Source organism: Alosa sapidissima, chromosome 3 (genome assembly GCF_018492685.1).
Source record: "Alosa sapidissima isolate fAloSap1 chromosome 3, fAloSap1.pri, whole genome shotgun sequence".
In the NCBI taxonomy this organism is placed as follows: Eukaryota; Metazoa; Chordata; class Actinopteri; order Clupeiformes; family Clupeidae; genus Alosa; species Alosa sapidissima.
Genome location: NC_055959.1, coordinates 21,734,988 through 21,761,224, shown reverse-complemented (window position 1 = coordinate 21,761,224; position 26,237 = coordinate 21,734,988). Strand labels below are relative to the sequence as shown.

General features: G+C 45.8%; 1 protein-coding gene across 2 annotated transcripts in view; it reads right to left on the bottom strand.

Annotated features, from left to right (window-relative positions):
* LOC121704547 (RNA binding protein fox-1 homolog 3-like) overlaps window positions 1-26,237 on the bottom strand; it is a 414,719-nt gene that overhangs the window by 328,522 nt on the left and 59,960 nt on the right. For both annotated transcript variants that reach the window (XM_042084840.1, XM_042084841.1), the window contains exon 2: window positions 22,602-22,772. The gene's annotated coding sequence lies outside the window, so the exon portion shown is untranslated. The remainder of the gene's footprint in view (window positions 1-22,601; window positions 22,773-26,237) is intronic.

The window sequence follows — 26,237 nt, the reverse complement described above, 5'->3', positions numbered from 1 at the left end:
CAGAGTATCTAGCATAGTAAGATACAGGATTTAATGGTTTTAAAAATATTGCAAACTTGTCAGAATACGGCAAACATGGGATATGAGTTTTATTGAAGATCTTCCAATAAAAGAATAGCAACCACTTAACACTTACAGAGCAAAAAGTAAAAAGCATCACTCACTCTGACACACACACACACACACACGCAGAGAGAGAGAGAGAGAGAGAGAGAGAGAGAGAGAGAATACAGACACATAAAATAGTTACTGAGTTAATAAGTACTGAGAGTCAAGAGAGTAAAGCTACAGAGATCTCTCATCTCCTCTCAAGTCATTTGAATGGATTCTGTGGAAGCTGTCAATAGAGAAGTGTGACGTAGCGTTTCCATGACGGCAGAATCACTGGATCTAAACAAACTTTTGAAGTGGCATAAATAGCATTGAATGTAGACATGTGGCATCATTTCTAGCTAATAAAAATAAGTATATCCATTTAAACGTGTTTTACCTGCTAGGCAGCAGCTTAGCCACATAACACGGATTCCCGGCAGGTGTAATAGAAAGAAACAAAATTCCAGTGGATATTTCACGTCTTCTCAAAGACTGGCGACTGTTAAGAGCGACGTTTTTTGCAAAAAAATAAAGCCAAAACACCATCGGGCCCCTGGGCCCAGATGTATTAAGGGCCCCCCACTTATTGTCATATATGTGGGAGGGGGGTTTGGGGGTTCTCCCCCAGATTTTTTTTAAATTTGTTTGATGTGATTTCCTGTATTCTAGTGCATTTTGGGGATGGCCAATACTAAATTCAATCAGATTCATAGCCTAAATCCTGATTTGTTGATATTGAGGCAATGATTCCATGCAAAGGCTTGGGCTTCAGGGCCCCCTGACCCCTTGGGCCCCTGGGCCTGGGCCCGGTAGGCCCGTGCAGTAATCCATCCCTGCAAAACACGTCCGTGAATTTAAGGATTTTAACCGCATGCTGTGAAGTTACATGCAGGTCTCTTACGGAGGAAACCCATGCTAAAATAAAACTCTGCAGTCACGAATTTGATCGTGTTGGTATGAATATATGTTGTAGTATGTGATTCCTACAGTGTAAAAAATATATACTAACGTGTTAGAAACATTGTAAAATGGTTGAAAATAGATTAACAAAGCCACCGCTATGGTGATTTCTAATGGTAGATTGATTTGTTTAGATCCAGTGAAATTGCTGCCTTGGCAACGCTACGTCATGGCTTCGGTACTCTATTGATTGAATGGCTATAAAACTATAATATTTACACACACACACACACACACACACACATACTGTGCTTCAAAGGAAAAGTTTGAGGAAGTGATATCATTGAGGTCCAGACAGGAACAAGAAGAAGTGACAAACAGAAGAGAGTTCACTGTTCTTGCACTGAGGAGTAACAGCCTTCGACAGGAGTCAATCATCAGCGCTATAAAAGAAGTCAACACTCAAGCAGAGGAGAAGGCCCTCAGGTTTACTGATCAATCCAGCCAAACATTCTTGTAAAGTCGCAAGAGCAAGGTGTGGGGGGTGAGTGGGTGGGTGGGCGTTGTGCTGAGGAAAATAAATTTGTTGTGAAGTTTACGAGGCTATATGGTCGAGGGCACTCGAGCATTGCATAATGTCATTATGTGTGGGGGGGTGAAGAGGAGGGATGGGACCTTGGCCTCTACCGTTCCGCTCACATGCGCACACACTCTCTCGCTCAAACACACACATACACACACACAGGCACACACCACCCTCAACACCACCATCAACACCATAATGAGAATCCACCCCACCAAATCTCTCCATTCAAGGTCTCACCTAGATTGACTGTAATGCCTAAGTAATCAGGCCACGCTGACCTACCTTGTCCCCAGACTGAATTTATAGCACCCAATTACGGATCTCCATTACCTGGTGTGCCGAGGGACGTCTGTCTGACACCTGGACAGAAGGCCATGGCTCTGCCGTGGAGTCTGGGTGACCAGCTGCCTTCCTCCCAGCATGCACACCTGACACAATGTCCACTCAGCCCTGAGACCTGGGCTTCAAGTCTGACCATCTGCAAGCCGTGTTCATAGGGGATATATGTATACATTTGAATTCATCATCCGCTATTGCTGTTGGGTGGAGTGTGCTTTGGTGCAGGCTCACTGATAAGAGAAATCTGATTACACATGATAATGTTATCACTGGTAGAAGACTGTGCATGTTTGATGATTTGTGCCTTGAAATTGTTTGTGTACGCTTTGTTTCAGTCTTAACCAGAATTAATACCAAGTATATTCCAGGATGCTCAAACTAGTCCTGTTTTCCATAATGTAAGGCAGAACCACATTATGCCACAAGAGAGCAGCTCCTTTCAAAGCTGGAAAGCAGAAGTAAGGATATGTAAAACTCTGCCAAGGGTCAAACTCAGTTTAGAAGATGTCCTTTCATTGGCGAGGGGAAAAAAAAGTTGTCAAGAAAATAAGAAGTGCAATTCTTTTTCCAATGAGATACTACTAAGCCATGCCTTTGGTCTCTCTCCGGAAATTTCCTTCACATATGCAAACGGAAGTTGCATTTGAACTTGCCCTCAGACGGGCTGTCATTCATCCCCTGGTGACGGTTGCTACTGTACAGGCTTCCGGGGGCCTCTCTAATACAGTCACGCATGCGGTTTGATGTATCAACAGAATATTTGATCAAAACAATGGCATTGTGACGCGTCACAGCATGCCAAAGTCATGTCACACTGGGTTCGTCTGAAGTGCAGAACACCGCAATGCTACCCTTTCACATAAAAGCAGATGGGAGGGTTGCTATTAAAAAAACAGATTTACAGATATAGGTTACAGTCAGCTCCATGGCTGTGTACAGACACAGGAAATGTAACCTTGAGCAACAGTATCACAAAGAGTTTGCTGCCTCCAGAGAGAAAATGACTTAAAACTATTGTCCAACTTGTTCTTGTGAAGGTCGGCTAAACTACATGAGGATGAATACATGAGAAATAAACAGCTACCTTTAATCTCTTTCCTTACATGACAAAAGCCATGATTATTATGAAATGTAGTCTAAAACCCTATTCACATATATATATATATATTAAATTAGTCTCATGATGTTTTGCATTGCCAATGGTAATTTCACCTGTAATTGCTGAATAACATTGCAGTCTGAATGGGCCTTCAAGATAACAAATAAAGGTGTTGTTTCATTGTAAAATAATATTTAATAATTGTATTTAAATAATATTTAATAATATTATTACTACACTTGGCACAATATGTTTAGTGTACTCCACTGTACAAATGTACAGTTCAGTTCTCCCCCTCCCCCATATACCGGCAGCCAAGCCCCCAGTGCTTACATCCCTCTGCAGGTAGTGTGTGCTGATAGCCTGCCACTGGGTAAAGAGGACAGTGGTCCTAGCACTTAAGTGGAGCGGCTTGTGTTAGATAATGGTATTAGCAGGTGGAGAGGCCCTGTGCTGGTGTTGTAAACGCAGCGGGCCACCTCAGAGAAGGGTCATAAGAGGGAAGCAGAGCTAAAGCGCGAAGCACACATAGCTCCACGGTGTGTCCTCAAGGCAGGCAGGGATTACCGCCAGGGCTGCCACCGATATGGCATCCCATCATCCTCTGCAGCACTACCACGCTTAACCCTCCCACCCCACCCACACATACGCATACAAACACACACACACACACACACACACACACACACACACACACACACACACACACACAAGCACATGCACACACAAAGGCCCACATAATCCCTGTGCCGTCAATCACCAGACTCCTCTGGCTCAACCGAGCTTTTGTCATATATAACATGGGTGCCTCCCTCAAGCAGAAGAGCTGGAGAGAAGCAAGGAAAGAAAACAAACAAAACCAACAGAACAAATAAGGACAACAACAAAAGAGAATCTGAAGCAGCCCTAACATTGGAGGCGATGCCAACCCTCATGGGCAGAGTGGGCAGAAACATCAGCCCGGTTCCACTCATCTCATCTGTGCTCAAGCGAGTTGTGGGTGGTCCTACCAGAGACTGAACAATGAAAGAAAAAGACGACAAAGACTGTATTTTGCTACTTCGCTCTCCATTCTGGGTGTTCGTGCTCAACTCCAAAGTGTGGTGCGCAACTGGCGGGTGAAATACAGGGGTGTTGTGGTGGGGTAGTGAGCTCTTTGCCGTTGGAAGACTCCATCCATTTGAGCAAGAGAGAGTGTGTGTTTGTGCTGAGAGGGAAATGTGATGAATAAGAGGCTGGCTGGGGTGAGGGGAGGGGTTTGATGTGATGGATTCCGAGCTGCATTAATCTTGCCTCTGATATCTGCGACGTTGGCTTCGCATGAATCACAGTTAATTCCTATGAATCCATTACCACTTCCAGCTCCCTAGAATAGAACCCCTGATAAATCAGACGACAAGCTCAGGGGACAAGGGGGGGCATCACTCTCTCGACGGACACTGCCATGTCCTTGCCTCTCTTCACTGATCGCCTCACAAACTCCTCACCAATCTTCTCATGTAGCCTCTTCCAATGGATGGGTTAACAGTAGCCCACTGGATATGTTTGATGAGACCACTTGCAATTCTGCATGAATCCTGTTTTAACTTTCTTTTATGCCTCCAGTATGGTTGTTCTGACACATCTTTGAAAGAGACAGAGAGAGAGAGAGAGAGAAAACCCCATCATGGGTGTGACCCATTTCCTATTTCAGTGAACACGAACACAACCAAGAAGCATTGTTGGGGGAGAGGTAGAAAGGGGGGTGTAATCCGTTGGAAATGGTGAGAGGGGGAAACTCGGTGCTGCTGACTGCTGGATTTGCCACAGCTCAGTGGGTGCCTGTGCTGCCGCATACACAAAGCGCTGCTGGCTGTCTGCCTGGTCGCCTCCTTCTCCCCTCCTTCTTCCTGTTCGCCCACCTCCACCTCGTCATTCTCTCTACCTTCCCTTATCTGCTCACTCGCCGTAGCTATGGCACCTCCTCGAGCTTCCTCGACTAGAAAAAGGACAAGAATTATCTGTCACCCCATCCTCCTCACTCATTGTCTATCTCGCACTCTCACTTTGCAGAGGCACTGAAATATGATGAAATAAAATGTCTGTTTTTTGATTGTTTTGCTGAAGGCACACTTTTTATTTCTTGCTCAATTACTTTTACAACAACAATATTGTACATATGACACTGTATTTCTCGCAAAATAGAGTTGTCAATTGTTGAGCTTTCTTTTCCTCCAGTAAGTGTTTACTGGAGTGCTGGAGATAGGATGTGACTGAAAATGAGTCCATGGCTATGGAACTGTGTATCAGTTTTATCTGCATGTCTCCATTAGGCATCATTACCCGATGTAAGACATTAGCAATATTATACTCAAAACAAGGCACATCTGACATCCGATACTTTTGAGACTTTTGGAGTTGTGTGCAAGCCATTGTTTGCCAGCAGCCTCTGTGTTCTCCCCAAAGTACAGACTTTGACTCCTTTTCCCACCTCTGCTCTCTTGGCTCTCTCCACACTCCTCTGCCTCTCGGCCAGGTGGGCCTACCTGCACTCTCCTCCATGACTGATGAGCTGAACTCACCGCCGGTAAAGGTGAAAGAGGATTTGTTATGTGTTGGTTTTTTCTCTTCCCCCGCTGTGGTTTAAAGAGTATGCCTATTTAAAAGGGCAACACTAAGTCTGTGTGTGTGTGTGTGTGTTTGGGGTGTGGGGTAGAGAAAGGGTGTGTGTGTGTTGAGGAGGTGTGGCGGGGGGGGCGGGTAGAAAACAGATCCAACACAGAGCACTGCCCTACATGTCTGAGACAAAGGAGAACCAATTAATTAAGATAATAAATTGCTGGTGTCAGATTTGTCATCTTTTCAATCACAGGTTAATGGGGTGAAACATGCAGAAGGGCGTCCCTGACTCATTGGCTTGGCAGAGGAACATGAGGATGACATCATGGCTGATCAGAGAGAGGCATCAGAGACAGGGATCATCACAGGGAGGAGTGGGAGGAGAGCCACACGGCTGTGCCGAGAGACGCGCTAGGCATCGGACGAACAGCGACATGCATCATTTCCAAAGTGTGCATAATGTAGAGGACCCCGATACACATACACACACACACACAAACACACTCTGTCTCTCTCTAATACACTGCAGCCACACTTAATGTAGTCAACTCACCACAGAGAGGGAAGGAGAGGGAGAGAGTGAAGGAGAAAGGGCAAGTAAAGGAGAGGTTATCATCAAAGCGATAAGAAGAAGGGGGGGGGGGGGGGGGGTGTCTCGGTTATCTGATACCCATGTACCTTGATTAGAATATTGTCATACTGCATTTTACAAATTAAAATAAATAGAATCTCCCATAACCTGACCTCCATTAGAGCACTTCATTGTTGATGAGCCATGATACCATCTGCTATCGATTGGCCAACATCAGCAAGAGGGCGAGGCTCAGCTCCACATATAAGGAGGTCATCCAAAGCAATTTACAGAGATTGATCAGAAATACGGCACAGTCACTTGGGCCCACTCAATGCGTAAATGTCTGGAATGTGACACAGCCTTTACTAAAGCCATGTGTCTGTGAATGTGTGTGTGTGTGTGTGTGTGTGTGTGTGTGTGTCTGAGATGGCATACATGCGATGAGTGTGCGACGGCCTCAAATCTAAATGCTAATGTCTTCTTTAAGAGCCTGAATGCCCTTTAACCAGGAGATGTGAGCGATGGCATAGAAATGTCCCTGGTGCCCCCGACAGCAACATCTTAGCACCACCTTCAGACTTGTGCTCCCCCGCACCGCACTCTGACCAGGCGGAGCGGCCCGCCTTGGCAGCCAAGCCCAGCTGTAATCTCTCACTTCCTGCCAAATGACTTAAACCCATCTTCATCTCTTAATGACTTTAGTTAGAGCAATCTACACCATTAGTACTCTCTCAAGGACTGCCGTCTCCACAGATATTCAGTGCTAATTCCTGTTTGCCAGTCCAATGGCACTTGTCGAGAGGACGCTTTTAAAAACCAGGGCGCACCGTCTCCAGAACACTGTGGGAGCCCACAAGGTTTGTTTACATAGCCGCTTAACAGGGGTTGACTGTTCCTACATTATTTATGCGATTCAAATGATGCATCGGCATGTAGCTCTGTTGATTATATGCAGCAGAGTCTTAAAAAGTGAGATCAACGCCCTCTCCTCCAACTGTTTTTAATCCTGCAAATACGGCAGGGGAGAGATCATCAGTATGCGACATTTTTACTAATCAGTGCTGCTACAGTGTGTTATTTTCTCTTTTCCATTCTTTTTTCCTGTCTTGGCTATTACATATCGTTTCCCCTGTGCACCATATTTCTTCATCTGTCCATTTCTTCTCACAATGGTTCAGTTCACTTCCCTCCAAACACATTTGGGAACAGGGTTGCGCATCAAAGGCATCGCCATGGTACCGACCGGAGACCGCCCGCTGTGCTGTGCTGGGCTTCTCCATGGTAACAGAGATCAGGAGCCAGAGGTCAGCCGTGCTGGTGCCGGTTGGCCCGGTGCATGGCGGGGGCGGCTGGCAGAGGTGTGGGCGTGGGGGCACAGGATTGGGCCCAGGCCTCTTGCCTACACCGAGCACGCTCACTCACTCACTCCGCTCACTCAACTCACTCGCTCGCCATCCCCGGTCCTCCACTGGCTCGCCGCAAAAGGTGAGAGTGAGTCAATAAGCCTTCTGCAAAGGTTAAGGAGAGCTGGGAGGAAGGTGCTCTGCAAACAGCCGACTCACCGGCGGATTCGGCAGGGCCAAAGATAGGTGCAGTGGCAGTGGGAGATGCAGCGAGTGAGAGGGAGAGGGAAGAGGCTCTCCTGGATATGCACAGGAATTTTTTAAAAACAGAAAATGGAAAATGTAATTACTGGGGGATAGGGCTGTGTTTTTATCTTCATTAAAAGGCAAAAAAATGCTAATCCAGTTCTTGAAGAGGCCGTTCGATTAAGCACATTTTAATAGACCTGTCACCAGCACCTTCTGTGTTTGAGCTGTTCAACCTAATTATGGGCCAATGTTTTTGATCACACATGAATACACACATGTACACACACACTACTGTATACACACTCTTCACAAAGACTGAACCCACACACATTCAGAAATAAACTCAGAGATAAACCCTATCTTTATCTTTTATCGTTTATCTTTAGACAATCTCCCATCATGCATTTACCACCCTTTAAGTCAAAGTAACAACAGTGACAATTGGTGTTGATGCCATGACTGGTCTTGTCACGAGAAGAGCGATATCCATGGCGACCCATGCATTACACATCATGCTTTGACAACAGGTAGCAGTTGATCTTTGGTCCTCATGTCCTGTTATGTAACCAAATTATGTGCATTTAAATTACAGCACATTAACATGGAGCCACTGCTGTTAGGATTTCAAGGTGCTTGGCAGTGAGGGGTGAGAAAGTATTGCTCACCTGTGGAGGACACCCATCTACATGCACATTGCATTACACATGCACAGATATGAACACCACCACTAGGGTGCATCAAAAAACACAATTCTTGAATTTTGATATGGCTGGGTGCTAAAAGTGTTCCAATATATGTAGAAACAACACATGCAAAATATTTTTCCAGTACATTATGATTTAGGGGTGCCACCGCACATCTGTTTTTGTTGGATAAAGTGGTTAACAGTGCTCAAAGGTCGCCATGGAGATCTGAGGTAAACAATACTGCAGCTCAAGAAAACTGAGGTGATCATTCTGTTTGAGGTGATCTAGATCTGTGTTGGATGTGTTATTACATATTACCATCATATCTGTAGTTGTTTCCCCACCCCCTCTACAAAGCTAATTGCGTGACCACAGCTGAACCACAAGCGCAGTTGAATAGTTAACCAATTGGGACATTAAAAAGAATCAAACTTTAGCGATCATACATGATAATAAAATGTCAACGAGCAGCGACATACAGAGCAGGCCTAGTAGTTCTACTAATTTACTTAAAAATACTTGAACTATTTATTGCACAATAAAGAAAACTGATGCTCTGAATACTTATTCAGCTGTCTCTAAAAGTTTCTCTAATTGACGCATTCAACCGCGATTTTGATTACACCTGCTTTTAACAGGCGCAAGTTTTTCACCGCAAAACAGACATGCGCTTTTTTCTCAGTGCGGCCTGTTTGTACATACCTCGCCATGCTTTTACGTGCACTTTGCGAATAAAATATGCCTGACGTGGGCACAAAAACATACATCTGGCTCTGTCTCTCCTTTTTTCATCTGCTTTTCTGGGTGTCTTTCTTCTCCCCTGTGTATCCCTTATTCTCTCTCTCTCTCTATGTACCTCTTTGGCTGTGGAGAACATGTGTGTGTGTGTGTGTATGTCTGTGTGTGTGTGTGTGTGTGTGTGTTTGTGTGTGCGTGTGTCTTTGTGTGTGTGTGTGTGTGTCTGTGTGTGTTTCTGTGTGTGTGTGTGTGTGTGTGTCTCTGTGTGTGTCTGTGTCTGTGTGTGTCTCTGTGTGTGTGTGTGTCTGTGTGTGTGTGTGTGTGTGTGTGTGTGTGTGTGTGTGTGTGTGTGTGTGTCTGTGTGTGTGTTTGTGTGTGTGTGTGTGTGTGTGTTTGTGTGTGTGTCTGTGTCTTTGTGTGTATGTCTCTGTGTGTGTGTGTGTCTGTCTGTGTCTGTACTGTACGTGTGTGTGTGTGTGTGTGTGTGCGTGTCTGTGTCTTTGTGTGTGTGTGTGTGTCTGTGTGTGTGTGTGTGTGTGTGTGTGTGTGTATGTCTGTGTGTGTGTGTGTGTGTGTGTGTGTGTGTGTGTGTGTTTGTATGTGTGTCTGTGTCTTTGTGTGTATGTCTCTCTGTGTGTGTATGTCTGTTTGTGTGTGTGTGTGTGTGTGTGTGTGTGTGTGTGTGTGTGTCTGTGTCTTTGTGTGTGTGTGTGTGTGTGTGTGTGTGTGTGTGTGTGTGTGTGTGTGTGTGTGTGTATGTGTGTGTGTGTGTGTGTGTGTGTGAGTTGAACACGACCGCAACCAACAGCCAAACCTTTGCCGCTGCAAACCCAAGCTAATCCCTGAATAGGACGGTTACTCTTGGGTGGCGGGTGGGGGAGACATATCTGGGGGGAGACACACTGGCTAGGTTCAGAGTCCAGGTTCCATTCCCTCTCTCTTTCTCCCTGGTGATGTTGCTCAGTGGAGCAGAGACTCTGGCACAGACTGAGCAGTTAAGTTCGGAGTTTAGTTAGTGTCAGCTCTTACCATTAGGCCCTGTTAGTCAGTGAGTTAGCCACTAGAGAGGGTTTGTTCTTTTAAGTTTGTCAGTATTGCCCTTTGTGTTTAACAATAAAGTCAATTCAATTTTATATGTGTGTCCGACATCCATCACTGCTGCACAAAATTCAGGGTAAGGCCACGTGAACATGTCCCATTGACCTCCATACATTTTGTCTATAGGACAGTGAATGGAGAATCTTGAAAGTTGAATTCTGAGACATGCCCATGTTGCCCAAAGGGCAAACAAACAACTATTACTTTGATAACCCTATAGAACATGTTACTGTAGAAAAGTTCACTGTACTCAACATTTCCAGGTCAACTTTTGGCAATTAGGGACCGTTCGTTATTTATAAACGGGATCACCGGAGGGATTTTGAGTGCTTCGATCAAAAGTAGCATGACCCTCCCCTGTCTGCTATGTAATTTCCAACGACCCTCCTGCAGCATTTTCAAAAATGACATGACCCTCCCTGGCTAATTGTCGATGTTTTCCGCCCACGCTCTTATGCGCTATGAAAACACATCAACTTATGCTACCGCCCTTAAACCAACCTCTGCTTTCTGATCTTACACATCACACTTCACCAAGATGGTGGCCATTTCAGTAGATTTACTCACTAACATTGTTGTGGAAACACAATAAGCATGGAAACTAAATGCACACTTCCTGCAACTGCATTAGCCTAACGAGAAAAGTTACTCCTCTAGTAAGTATTCACATGAAATAAAACAATAAAGCATTGAGACCATTCAACAAAGCACACTGGGTAATAACAAATTCAACACATGAACTTGTTGCTATGGACTCGTCTCTAGGCTTCCTCAGTCATTGTAAAGCTGCCGAAGCTGAACATTATCCAAAAATTTCTCAGACGAGCGTCAATTTGGGAGCTTACACTCCTTCCTTCTCAAATGACTTGAAAAGGCCGCACAATTTCACAAATAATCACAGGGACCGAAAAATACCTAACATGCCAACTTTTTCCGGGTTTATCATTTTAACGTTTCCCCTGTCTTGCCGTTTTAATATTTTCCCATAGAATATCCCATATTACTGTAATACTCTCATAACATTAGTCCTGCATTCTGGCCTGTCTCTGTGTTGTCCTGTTGTTACCCTTGCCCTTCCAGTGAAACAGATGTATTCAAATCATCGTTTTGCTTGCTTGAATGCGAACTCAGTGTGATGTTAACCTAGGCCTATTTAAGTTAACGACGTGGTTGTCGTGAGAACACGATTCATTAGCACTTGCAGTGTTCGGCCGTAGGCTATGCCTACGTGCGCACCTGCCAGGCTACTCAGCTAGACAAAGAATCGTATATTCACTCCAAGTTGGCCTACCATAACTTACCAACTACACTGTAGACCATAAACTGGCTATTTATATGACCAAATGTATTTGTTCAACTCTATGAAGCAGAATTACGCACTGCTACTTGGAACGTAACACATTTGTGTTGGCAGGAGAGAGAATGACAGCGATTAACAAATTGCACTTGTTGCTGGTTACCAATAAATAGGCCTACCATATATTTTTTTGCAAACAACAAAAACAGAAAGGATGGAGACAGCAAAGCTAGAGATGGGCAGGAACGAGGTCAATTGGTATTAGAAATGCTTGTCAAAACGTTAGGAGCTGGATGTGTGGATGAATGAAGCACAAGTATGTTAAGCATGCACACTGTTTAAAGTTAGGCTACACGGTAAACTACAAGTAAACCAAAGTTAAATTTAGCTTTTTAGGGCTGGATAAAGTTGACCAAATGGATATAGGCTGTTAGGCGTGAATAAAGTAGGCTACTTTGTGGCTCCAACCCTTCCAACGTTAATGGGGACGAATGTTGACATTTTCCGTATTTTGCGTGAAAAACCCGGGAAATCTCCCTTATTTTCATTGTTCAATGTTGACAGAGCTATGGAACGAAAGAGAACGTTATATGGCGACAGAAATCAACAATCAAACAAGCCACTTTGATTTTTTGCTGTTTTCATTAATACAAAAGATGGGTGACCCTCCCTCCTAGACAAAAAAAAAGTTAGGTGACCCTCCCCTTAACAAAGAATAAAAAGACATGACCCTCCCCTATTTTCCTCCGGTTTTTTAGTCTAAGGGACCGTTCCCTTAGACTAAAAATTGCACATTTTTCGAAATTTCGCCAAAGTTCATGTGTTAGATGGCACCCCTAAATCTCAGTGTCATTAATCAAAACTGTGCAAAAGTCATTTTTATGTTAATTGGAACAAAATGCAATGCCAGCCAAATTGATATTTTGAAATTAAAATTTCCCATTCAAATTTGATGCACCCTAACCAACACACATTCAAATTATACACCCACACTGGAACAATCTTGACGATGTATCAAGCACCATACAATGCATACCATACAAAAGCACACACAAGCACACTGCCACACACACACACACACACACACACACACACACACACACACAACAAAACATACACACACAGGGTCAGTGTTCAGGATCAAGAGGCGTATACTCAAGGAGAACAGAATGCCCCCATTGATTGGTCGCTGCTCTTTGGCCTCCGCTCGCTGCTCCTCCAATCGATAGTTGGGATATAAGCAGCCATCAGTGGCTGACACCGGTGATATAGAGCCAGTGGGTTGGCGTGATGGCGGCCCACCTCTCTGCCCCCGTGCGCTCACACAAGATGCAGTGCGTGTCAGTGTAGGAGAGGACAGTCAGGGCATCGCCGACCCTCACTCACTCTCCCTCCCTCTCTACCTACCTACTCTCCCTCACACCTCCCTCCGCCCCTCCCTCTCTCGCGCCTGGTAAACACAAACGACCTGTGAGGGAGTGGCAGACAAGGCACGGTCTTATCCCTTCTCCTTATGCACAGTACCGACAAAATAGCCTGGAACACACATCACTATCCACCAGTAGCTGAAGCAAAGATCAGTGGTCTGCTTGTACTAATGTCCATGCACTGGACTGGACAAACCCTCCCACACACACACATATACACACACACACACACACACACACACACACAAACACACAGACACACACACAGACAAACACACACACACACACACACACACACATCTCTAAGACACTCCCCTCAACCTCCACAGTCCTTCTATATACAAGCCCACCTCAAAGGCTGGGATCAATGAAACTTCCCCTGCTAAGTCATTCCCAGGGAAATGACCTTCTCCAGCAGCTGGCAGTAATGGCTCTGCCTCCTGGGGTCCTCATCGCTAGGCCCGTGCAGCAGGGGATGATGTCATCGCAGATAGGAGGGGGAGGACGGTGATGGTCAAACAGGACAGATGTGAGGATTGACGTTTTTACATGCTGGGAGAACGAAAAGGGTTAACCCAGCACGTTCTGTTACCGCATCAAGGGATAAATTATCTACACATAAACACACACACAGACACACACACAGACGCACACACACACACACACACACACACACACACACACACACACACACACACACACACACACACACACACACACAGGGAAGCTGACGACCACTGTTACTGCTGTATTTGTTTCCCAAAAGACAATAATTAAATAAATAAATGTGAGAGACTGGATGGAAAAAAAGACCAGGAGAAAATGAAATGATGGTGTGGCTGTGTTTTGTGAAATTGTGCTGTCAAACGTTTCTCCTTTCTAATTTCCTGGAGCATAGATGATGGAGCATGGAAGCTGACAGCTGAGCGAGATAAAAAAAAAATTAAAAAACGAGCGAGGGAGAAATATCTCTTAAAGTTTAATTTTTGGCCCACATTCATAACTGCAATAATAAAGCCATTTACTGGAAATAATTCATTTCAAACAATGTCAATGACCTCATGTCAACCTGTCATTTTCATGACAAACAAACAGATAGCCTGACCTTCCGTCAGTAACATTTGACCAAACACATTCATTAATGTGTCACAGTGAAGACACTTGCAACACAGAGTGAATCTTAACCCTGCTGAAGCTCAGATCACCGACACCAAAGTTAAAGACATAGAGGACGTAATGACAAAATCCAACGACCTCACCCTTGTGGAGAGAAGCATCATAAACAACCTTCAGGTGTGTACTCTGTATAAAACACCTATTCAGATAAAAGGTCCAACACTTGTCATCTTGTCATACAATCAATACTGATCGCACAGTCTACACTGTGGTTGTCAGAGCGTCATGTGATTTTACGGACACTTTCATCCTTAAAAACACAGTCGCATCAGCATGTCCTAGGATCCAAAAAAACCCTGACTTTTATGTCGCTAGCACTGTGCTCAAAGATTTAGCGTGAGAAATTAAAAGTAAATATTAAAACCGTTAAATGTGAGAAAGTCTGTGACGTGGTTTGTGAGCTCTGGTCCCTCGGACGAGCTCTGTCCCTGAGTGAGCGGCCGTCGCAGCCAAGCTGTCACTTCCCGCTCCCGTTACAGGTGCGCGGCGCTCCAGATCTGGCAGGCCCCAACGGTCACCTCCTCTGAGGGATTTATGGGAAATGACAGGCCCGGTAAATAAAACTGGAGCATAAAGACAGGAGGGAACGCCCTACACCACAAAAATCTACGTCTCTCCAGTGCAAAGACGCAGGGAGCTTTTAACCCCCCCGCTCCACACCATCCCCGCCTTCCTCTCAACTCCTGTCTTTCAAGATTGGAAATAAGTGATTCACAGTCAAGGTGCAAGGATGAGTAACGGCTCTTAATCACCTGTCTGAAAGCAAAGGTTGGGCCTATGGTCGGCGAGATCTTCCTCAAGGCCGGGAGAAAGGAACACATTCATAATGCACTGTCCAGGTGCTAAGTGTTCCACTTCCACTGGATGTAACCTTTTTAAAAAATTGAATTAACTGCTGAAAAGAGAGGTTAAAAGGGACACAAAGAACTCAATCTTGCGCATGAGGTTGTCTTAAAAGCTTGTCTGAGGTTGAAGTGCAGATGAATCTGTGGAACTATGCTTGCTGTATGTGCACCCACCAATGTCTGATCAACTGCAATGGGACTGATGGAGACCAGGGGAAATAGAGCTCCAGTGAGTCCTATTTGTTCGCCCTGCAGACTGGCTGTCTGCAGCATTGTGCACATACACACACACGTACAGCTATGGAGAATAACAAGTCATCCTTCAGACTCCAGGGTCAGTGCTGCGCATGACTATATCTATACTGCTGAGAAAATGTCAACATTGACAAAACACCAAACACAAACATACCATCGGGTAAAATAACAAAAAAAAATGACTGGAAACAGACTTTGCTGCAAAAAAATCTGAAAAACCCAATCGGTGCTACCAATCAGTCACACATAAGCAGTGTTGTGAATTAAGCGTTTTAGTGACACAGTCACATCTTTCTCATCAAACTAATTAAACTCCCCTTTCTCCAGGAGTGATCATTAAACTGACAAATAAACCTTCAGTCCGTCTGCCTAATATCAGAATAATCAAGATTGCTTGTGCTCTTTGGCGTAAAGCAAGACAACTCTCATTTCAGTCCAGCGGCATTCGCTCAATCATCCGCTGCTTGAAAAAGTACATTAATTTAGTTCAGGCGCTGCCGCATCCTGTGAGTGCTCTCCGCAGTCACTGAAACAGACAGCTGAGAATCATCCTCTCCAAAACAGCCCAGCTCACGGAGGCTTCCCAGCAGGCACCGGGGCATACGGTCACGTGCCATGACAACCAAACTCTAAAACAAACACCCCCCCTCCAATACACACACACACACACACACACACACACACACACACACACACACACACACACACACACACACACACACAGACACACCTACACACGCACAAAGCAGTAGGAGGGAAAAAATAACAAGACAACATTCGCCACAATCACATCGCCATTGCAAATCAATTAAAAAGGGATTACGGATTAATCTGCAAGAGGTAAATAGTGAATGAAGCCTCTCCCACTGATAGGGGAGTATAACCCCACTCTCTAATGCTGTCCTGTGATGTCTGGCAGTGTGGGAGAGCAGGCTGTGTGGTACATTCATACATGGGCAATAACATTGTGGGTTGGCTATGTATATCCGAGCTGCATATATAATAGTGCTGGAAATATCATGATTGCTCTTCTCTCTGGGTTATATTACTGGTTGGCTGTATGGCCTTGGTGTTGCATGTGGGCTGTTACATATGCTGTATTGTTCTGTGTAACTGTATTGGCTGGATGTCAAAGAGTTGAGGCTTATAGTGGTTTTGGATGGTACAGTTGTAGTGGTTGTAGTGTGTGGCAGTAAGTCGTTATCTTGTGCCTGGTTGTGCTGCCTGATCATGTAATGCATCTGTCCAGTTAATTAACTGCAATGACCAATCGTGTGGTTGGTGGACTGGTTGTAGGGTACAAGTGGTGGGCAAGTTGACAACTTCTAAATTCACGTGTTCTAAATTCATAGTGGGGTACAACGGGCTGGTTGTGCAGCTTGTATGCCTGGCTCCAGGAAGCTGTAGTTGTGGCCAGCTGCACAGCGGTAGAGTCGAACGGTGGTAGTTGTTTGTGTGGTGCGGTGTGCTCATGGTGGTTGATTGAGCGGTGGTGCTGATAGTGCGTTGCTGCAGGGTAGGCGAGTCTGGCACTGGTGATGCCTGTCCCTGAGAAGAGGCAGTGGCAGCTGCCTGGCAGACATGGTGGAGCTGTGCCGCCCGGGGCATTGTGGAGGGAGCCAGGCTCTTTACCTCATTAGCCCCCAAAACACAATGCAGAGAACTCCCTGCATCTGAGTGCACACACGCACACGTACAGTCGCACACACACACACAGTCCATATACTGGATGCATGTGTTCACTGGAACAAATGCATCATTAGAAGCAGCAACCATCAAACAGCTGTATGTTGGCTGGGTGTATGCATGTGTTTATGCGTATGTTTGTTAAAATGGCTGGGTGTATGCATGTGTTTATGCGTATGTTTGCATAAGCATGTAGGTTAGCTGTGCAACAGCACATGTGTACACATGTGTATGTGTACACATATTTGTGTACAGACAGACGTGAGTTGTATGTTGATGTAGTAGAGATATTCTCCAGAGAGAGACAGATGTGCTAGCCGATTCTAAACCACTCCCTGAGAAACCATCCTCACTCAGTCTCTCACACACACACTCACACCCACCCACCCACACACACACACACACACACACACACACACACATACACACAGTCCAATAACATCCTATATATTAAATCAGTGTCATGGTGTGATAAATCACTGCCTTTGGCAAAACGCAGTGAGAAAGGCCAAATCCAACTAAAACATGGGCTTTGCATACACACTCTCTCTCACATACAGTACACAACAGAATGGTCAACTCTCTAATTTCTTCCTCATCCCTGTTGATGAAGTGGAATGGATTGCTTAATCGCACTGCTTTTTGCTGAACAGATTTATTTATGTGTTTTTTTTTTCTTCCTAAAGGCAGTTATTAATATCATAAATATTTGATGCTCCTTAGCATGACCCTGGGAAAGCCAAGGCAGCGGCGGCATGAAGGTTAGGCTCTGGCGGGGCTGGGGCGCGCTGATGAAGTGTCTGCTGGCGGGCCTGGATGGAAGGGAGTCGCAAGCGCACGCACACACACGCACACGCACACGCACGCGCACGCACACGCACACGCACACGCACACACACACACACACACACACACACACACACACACACACACACACACTCACTCACTCACTCACATACTGGAGCCCCTGTAAAAGCTTCCTCGTGAAAGGGGACCTAAATAAACACTGGGGGGTAATAGACGCAGTTTCATGAGCCCTGCAGCCTGAGTAGCAGCCTGCCAGAGAGCGATGAGCGAACTGAGAGAGAGAGAGGGAGCAGAGGGGAAGGGCGGTGGGGGAGTGTGGGTGGTGGCAGCGAAGCAGAGAGTCACTCGTGCCACTCGGGCGTTGGTTGGTAGTCTCTTTTTTTTTTTTTGCAAACAGGAAGTTTGCAGACTGATTTATCGACTGATTATGTCCTCAGCAGCTCTTTGGCCGATAATGACCGTTATTTTTCAGAGGTCTGAGAATAAACGGCCTCTAAGAGCCATGAATCAGGAAATAACAGCTACTTAATGTAATTTCAGTGGAGACAGGGAAAAAGAAAGAGAGAAAAAAGGAGGAAAACACACACTCACACTGAAAACTGTATTCGTACGCCTGTGGAACAAGCCACTCTGCTGGCGAAGCTCCAACACACTGTTCTGAACCCAAAGAATACTACACAATAAATGCCAATTATAGACCTATTTAAGCATGAAGACCTGGTAAATAGCCATGCGGAATTCACATGAAAGCTGAAGAGGGACTTTCGGGTGCTCCATCTGATAACCTTGCGAGCATGTTTATTCCGATTCATCGCTTTGAACTTCTAGAGATGAGAATGGTACCCTCCATAAATGTGAATGCTGTGCTTATTTAAGACAGAGGTGGCCCTTATCTTTCCAGATGATCCACTTTAACATGCTGTGCAGAGAATTTTAAAAAAGACCTTTGTCTCTGACCTCCCCCCTCCACAAAATTGTCTCTGCTCGCATTCTACAAGGTTCCTCTCCCTCGGATCCCATCAAGCACTGACTAGCAGATGATTACTACAGCCTTCATCTGACACGAAAGAAGCCTCCCGCTGTATGAGCCCTCTGTTCTGGTTAGCTACAACACTTAATAAATTCCCCATCCGTCTTGTGGGGGTTCGATTCTGGCCCGACACACCAGCAGGGTCTGCAACCTTGACGTCTCAAGGCTTTCCGCATATTAAGCAGGCCTGTTTTAAATAGTCTCACACCTTTTAGTGTCATAAGTATGTAGATATATTCAGGGGAGGATTTTTTCCCCCACTTTTGCTATGTGCATAATCTAATTCACTTTTCAATAAACATCCTCGAGAACAGAGTGAGATATGGAAAAGAAAGAAATTGCCTTTGAACGCATTACCTGCCGTTACTGTTCGGGAACTTACTTCATGAAAGTATATGAATTTTGTATGAAAGCTGCAGGCAAGTACACAAGGAGAGGCAGGATTAATTGAGGAAAGCTTCAATTGCTTTTCAGGATGAGGCTGGAGGTCTCCTCACCTTATAAATATTACAGACAGCATTTTGATGCACAGACTTTCTTCTGGTGGTGAGTAATAGATGGAGACCGAAGGAGGGAGACAGAAGGAAGGAATAGGGGACGGAAAGGCATGCACAAGGAAAAGGTGGAGAGAGAGAGATATCAGGAGAATGAAAGAGTGAAAGATTGTGTGTGTGTGTGTGTGTGTGTGTGTGTGTGTGTGTGTGTGTGTGTGTGTGTGTGTGTGTGTGTGTGTGTGTGTGTGTGTGTGTGTGTGTGTGTGTGTGTGTGAGTGAGTGAGTGAGTGAGTGTGTGTGTGTGTGTGTGTGTGTGTGTGTGTGTGTGTGTGTGTGTGTGTGTGTGTGTGAGTGAGTGAGTGAGTGAGTGAGAAGACAGATAAGAGAGAAAAGGAGAGGGAATGTTTGGGTATGTAGGCCAACACTGTAAACTCATGATGAATAGGTGATTATCCTACCCCTTCCCTTCCCTTTGCAGGTCAGAGTCACAGTGGAGGTACCAATCTCAGCACAAATGTCATCGAAAGGAGCCGAATGCTGTCCAAACGTATTCATTCATACAGTATATTCAGTGAGTCATTCAGTTCTTCATGTATTTATCTCCTGTCATAACAACAGTGTTTGCCTCTGGTCTGGTTGAGGGATCCTAAAAGTTCATCCCTGACTGTAAATTGGGATGAGTAAATCTACAGCAGTGGAGCAGACAGCTGATTCAGACTGTCTGCCTCTAACTTACTGTCCTTCTATTACACTTTCTTCCGACGTCATCTCTTCCCCTCTACCTTTTCCTTTACCCCTCCATGAGTCTCTCCATCTCTGTCTAGTCTGTCTATCTGTCTGTCTGTCTGTGTCTGTCTGTCTGTCTATCTATCTATCTATCTATTTATCTATCTATCTATCTATATCTATCTATCTATCTATCTATCTATCTATCTATATCTATCTATCTATCTATCTATCTATCTATCTATCATCCTTCACTCTGTCTCCATTTCCCCCTCTTGTGCTGATGCATCGACAATCAGAGTGTCTGTGGCTGGCTCATGCCAGGCCATCGATCCTCTGCTGCGGGTCAGCGGTCCACAAACACTCCAGTCGCCCCCCCCCCCCCCACACACGCACCCCTCCACACACACACACACACACACACCACCCTCAGTGGCCTACAGCACCCATGCCAGGCTCCCTAGTCAGCCACCAAACAACCCAAAGCCCCCTGAGCAGCTTAGCCTCTATAAGCATCAACAATGTGGACAGAAAGCCTAGAGGGATGAGTGGCTTAAAGGTGTGCTTAGCACGGAGGAGGAAGTAGCACCTGCTGGAGAGCTAAGACACTGGTTCACAGACTCACTCAGTAAGAGTTGTGAAGGAAGTAGATTGAAGGAGGCATCCAATGTATGTCAAGCATTATATACTGTTATTGTCTTATGCTTCTGTCCTTTTGTCATTGAAAATTATTGCACGTCTATAGCTGTAATGATAGCAAGCGCAAATGGCCTGATTTCACTGTGGCTGGGGGAGGTCCGGTCATATAAGAAGCATCATTTATTTCACAGTAGGACATACCATGTTCAAGCCAAGAGGCTATATGACTAATAGCTCCAGCTATAAGTAATGCTGTTCACAGTAAGGAAACGAAACAAACATTAGCACACATCTCCCCCATCATCTCATACCATTAGACGGTGACTAAATGGAATAGACAAATTAGCCAAGTTATGAGTTAAACAGGACTCAAGTGCAAATACATTTAGAGAATGAATATTAGAGGCACTCATATGTGAAACATATGAATATGTAATTTTTCTTTCTCTCTCTCTCTCTCTCTCTCTCTCTCTCTCTCTCTCTCTCTCTCTCTCTCTCTCTCTCTCTCTCTCTCTCTCTGTTTCTCTCCCCTTCTGTGCAGCTGCTGCTAGGGTACCGACCGAGCTGGGGAGCCGGAGCGCGCGTGGAGTGCCTTTAATACAGCAGGAGTATTCTCCTGGGGAAATGCAATCTGTGTCCTCAGAACAGATCCACTGCCTGCGCCTCCCCGGGTGTGAGCCGGCTATCATATTATACTCCCTGCACTCAGAATGATAAAGAGAGAGTGAGGGAGCGAGGGTAAAAGAGAGAGAGAGAGGGGGGGGGAGAAAGTGAGTGAGTGTGGGAGAGGGAAAGAGGGAGCACAATAGGAAATCGCCTCAGCAGCCGGAGATGAACTAGAAGCATATACTCAAAAGATTTGGTGCTCTGCCTCAGTGCTGATCGGCTGGATGAGAAAGACTCCTGATACTCTTGACTAGGAAGAACCCCAGATCTCTAGCCCCCCCCCCCCCCTTCCCCCTGTCCCCCCCAAACCCCACCACCCTCTGCTTCTTCACTCCACCCAAGTACTCCTCCTTCATCTCGTTTCTTAAACATCATTCCCTCCACCTTGGAGGAGAATGAGAGAGAAGAAGGAAAACAGCAAAGCGGCACGAATTCCCTCACAGTCCCGGACTGATCGATGGTGTCTGCTTAAGATGTGGAGCGTGATTAGTCCTTTTCGCCTCAGACAGACCCGAGGTGGGCTGAGTCTCGCCTGTGCAATGCTGAACACATTCATTACCAAGAGCACACACACATACACACACACACACACACACACACACACACACACGAGCCCAAGGAACATCTACAGCTGACTTGTAAATTCTGCCTTCTGGTTCTATCACATGGGCTGAGCTTTGGGAATGAGAAGAGTCCGAAGCACTTTCACTAAGCACATTACGGTTAACGTGACTGATACTTCAGAAGAGTGACACTTAACTCAAGCAGTGAAAAAGAGGAAAAAGAGAAGAAAAAGTACGAAAACGTTCAGCAAAACACTTCACGTCATCATACACTTCACAGATGTTGTACAAATGCACATGAACATAACACTAACACTTCAACAGACATTTTCCCTGTTTTAATTGCTGGTTGCATGTGTACAGATAAATACAGAGATTTAAAAAGCTAAAATACATCAATACTACTACATTGAATGCATGTGTTTGCATGTTTGATAGACTGTAAGTGCACACATTGTGTTTAGTCAGACTGTCTACTGAGCATGCCTGTGTGCATGTGTTTATGTGTGTGTTTCTACTGTAAGTGTCTGTGCATGTGTGTTATGGAAACAGAAAGGGAGAGGATGAGGGAGGGACAGAGAGAGAGAGAGACAGAGAGAGAGAATAAGAGAGTGCGAGAGAGAGAGAAGTGTGTGTGTGAGTGTGTGTAACACAGAGAGAGGTGGAAAAAAAACAGGGGCTACTCACAGAGGGCTTCCGCTGCTGGTTGTCTGTGCTGCTGTATGGCTCCGTGTCAGAGGTGCATTCTCTGTCGGCTGCTATCCCTGTGCTGGGCTACGGGGTTCTCCCTTCCTCAGCTTGCCAGAGGAGGAGGAGGAGGAGGAAAAGGAGTGGAGGTGTGGACGGGGGGATGGGAGGCTAGAGACGGAGAGATAGAGAGAGTAAAGGAATGAGTGAGTGTGTGAGTGGGTGAGAGAGCGCGAGACGGAGAGGGAGAGGGAGAGAGGGAGAGAGAGGGAGAGGATGCTAGGGAAAGCCTGTGATTGGTCTGACAGTCCAGGAGAGGGAGCGTTGGTCTCAGTGGTGTGCTGGTGTAACCGGTTATGCTTGCGTTTAAGAGCCGCCTGCACAGTATGTCCTCACACAGGTGTGTGGGGAAGCTGTCCACGCTCGCGCACACACACACACACAAACACACACACACAGGCACACGCACAGACACGCGCACACACACAGACACGCACACACACACACAAAACCATTTGCTGCACATGTCTAACAGTGCTGGGAAACATTGCACAGTGAGACAAAGAGAGTGGAGATAGTGGGTGTGAGATTATAGTATGCAGAGGGACATAAATATGAAAAGATGGAGGTAATGGGGAGAGGAGCTATGGGGGGGGGGGGGGGGGCTGAGATCGGTAGAGCAGGAGAGACAGATGCTGAGGCCCTGATGACAGCTCCGAGCAGCTCTGAAGCTGTTCCTGTGCACCTTATAGATGCCAGGTAGTGTGAACTCCCAAAACCACTCTACTTTTCACTTCACTTCCCCTCTACAATTCACACACACACACACACACACACACACACACACACACACACACACACACACACACACACACACACACACAAAGTAGACACATCCACAGTCACACATACACAAGGACATCCACAAACACACACACATCCACAAGGATATCCACACAAATGAATCACAACAGACTCTGAGGAATTTATATGTATAAACCCACACACACATACTGTACAAACACACACAAGATGTCCACACAAGCACACTAACTCAATATAGTCAGACACAATACACACCCGTGGACAGTGTGTGCATGTGTGTGCAAACAGTCACCGTCACACACACACACACACACACACACACACACACACACACACACACACACACACACACACACACACACACACACACACACACACACACACACCTCTCCTCCTCACCCTCTCTCCCTTTCCCTCTCAATTACCATAGCCCCTGCAGCAGTAGGAGACTTGTCAGTGGCAGGAGATGCTGGAAGGGATGTCAGCCTTAGCCCGAGCTGCTCTTCTTTAACTGGGTGATAATCAGGAAAAACAGCAGCCGGCTTCATTAGGGGGCTCTGCTGACGGCTCTAAATGCTGACTGATGGCTTATAGTGGTGATGGGGGTGGGGGGTGGGGGAGGGGGGGCTGGTGGACGGTGCTGGGCTTGGGGTGGGGTCCGGGTTGGTGGGCGGGCGGGTGGGTGGTTGTTGTCAGAGGATGAGGACAAACTGCAATTACCGACAGCGGGGTCGCAGTGTGGCAAGATGGAGGTCCCATTATGGCCATTAGTCAGAGGCCGCCAGCCTGAGATCAGAGCTCTCTGTGTGTGTGTGTGTGTGTGAGTATGTGTGTGTGTGTGTGTGTGTGTGGCTACATATGTTAATATGGGCTATATAACTGAATGTGTAAAAGGATGGAGGTTATTTGTGTGTGTGTGTGTGTGTGTGTGTGGCTACATATGTTAATATGGGCTATATAACTGAATGTGTAAAAGGATGGAGGTTATCTGTGTGTATGTGTGCATGTGTGTCCATGTGTCCATGTGTGTGTGTGTGTGTGTCCGTGTGTGTGTGTTTGCATACATGTTTAAATGTATGTACATTACAAGGCACATGGGCACATTCCCACAAGGACAAAGAAGCACACTTTGCATGTTAAGGAAGCACTCCCCTTGTAAGTCATTACAGGACTTGTGGTACAAATGGTTACACAACATTCATTCACTAATAATAATGTTTGTCAAAGCTTTGTAGATCAGTGGCACCACACCACAGAGAGAAAACGTGCACCCGTAGAAGCCCCACGTGTTTGATATCATCTGTGCACACTTTCCCTTTAAACTCTCAGGGACAGCTGCAGGTCAAATGATTCAAAGATCATTAAAATCTCCCCATTTTATGTGACCCTTATACTGCATATATATATATACATATATATATATATATACCAATAAAATCAATTATTCAGCTTACAGCATGTTCTGTCCTACTGTTCGGTTTTAAGCTAAAGTGCTGTGTTTTCTTCTCACATCAACAGTGTGTTTACCCTCTCGCACTCACACCCACAAACACACACGCCAGTCGGAGCTCCGACCGGCCCCCATAGTCCGACGCATCGTCCCAGGAACCCTATTCTCCGTCCTCTTCACTCCACCAAATTCAATTAAAAAGAGAAATTGGCAATTAGATCCCTGTTATGATCCTGTAACAATGATCTAATCTGTAATTCATTGGCTGGCTCTCCCGTGGGGGGTCCCGCTTGATGGAGTGTCTCCCAGACTCCTTGGCATTCACCTCCAGCTCCAGCGACTCTCCCCGGCACCCCGCTACCCGTGCCCGACCCGCCACTGGCCTGCGGCAAGAGCACAGCATGACAGTGTGTGTGTGCACACACTCTCTTTCTGCTGCGCACATTCAGATATACATTCACACACACACAAACACACACACACACACACACTCATACACACACCCATATGTTGCATTATTGTATGCGTGCATGTGATTCAGCTCCCCTGCTGCCAGTGTCCGCAAAGGGACACAGCAAATAAGTTGTCCTTAAAACACATACACACATACATACACACACACACACACACATACACACAGACAAAGAGAAGTGATACCTAACCTCACACACACATAAAAACAAAATCTACTCTCACATTGGGAAAGCCGTTAGCAATTTCCCCCCTTAATTAAATTAACTGCATTCCATCTCGTTAATGAAAGGGGAGATGGGGATGCATAGGGAGGCATACACAGGGCTGCAGGCTAAGAGTCACATTGATGAAGAGCAGTGTGTGTGTCCCCTCCACACATAACAACAAACAGAGGCCTCTGTGTGTATGTGTGTGTGTGGGGGGGGGGTGTATTTCCATGTATGAGAGTCAGAGCAGAATGTGTGTGTGCGTGTGTGTGAGTAAGAGACAGAGAGTGAGTATGATAGAGTGTGTGTGTGTGTGTGTGTGTGTGTGTGTGTGTGTGTGTGTGTATGTATTTACATATATGAGAGTCAGAGCAAAATGTGTGTGTGAGTTTGCGTGTGTCTGTGTAAATGCTTGCGTGATTGAGTGTATGCTTTTACACGCGTGTGCGTGTGTGGACAGCTTCAGACGTTTACCGTCACACTCTTCAGTCCAGCCAAGGTCGCAGAGAACGTCTGCAGCTAAAAAGAGCCCGTAGCCAGGCAACACCTCATACAGCACTTTACTGTAGCCAATATTGTCTGATCCCTACACCAGTGAGACCTTGGCCAAAATATAGAGCTTTGAAAGCAAACACACATGCATTAACCTAGACACAAATTACGGTCAGAGATATTTGATTA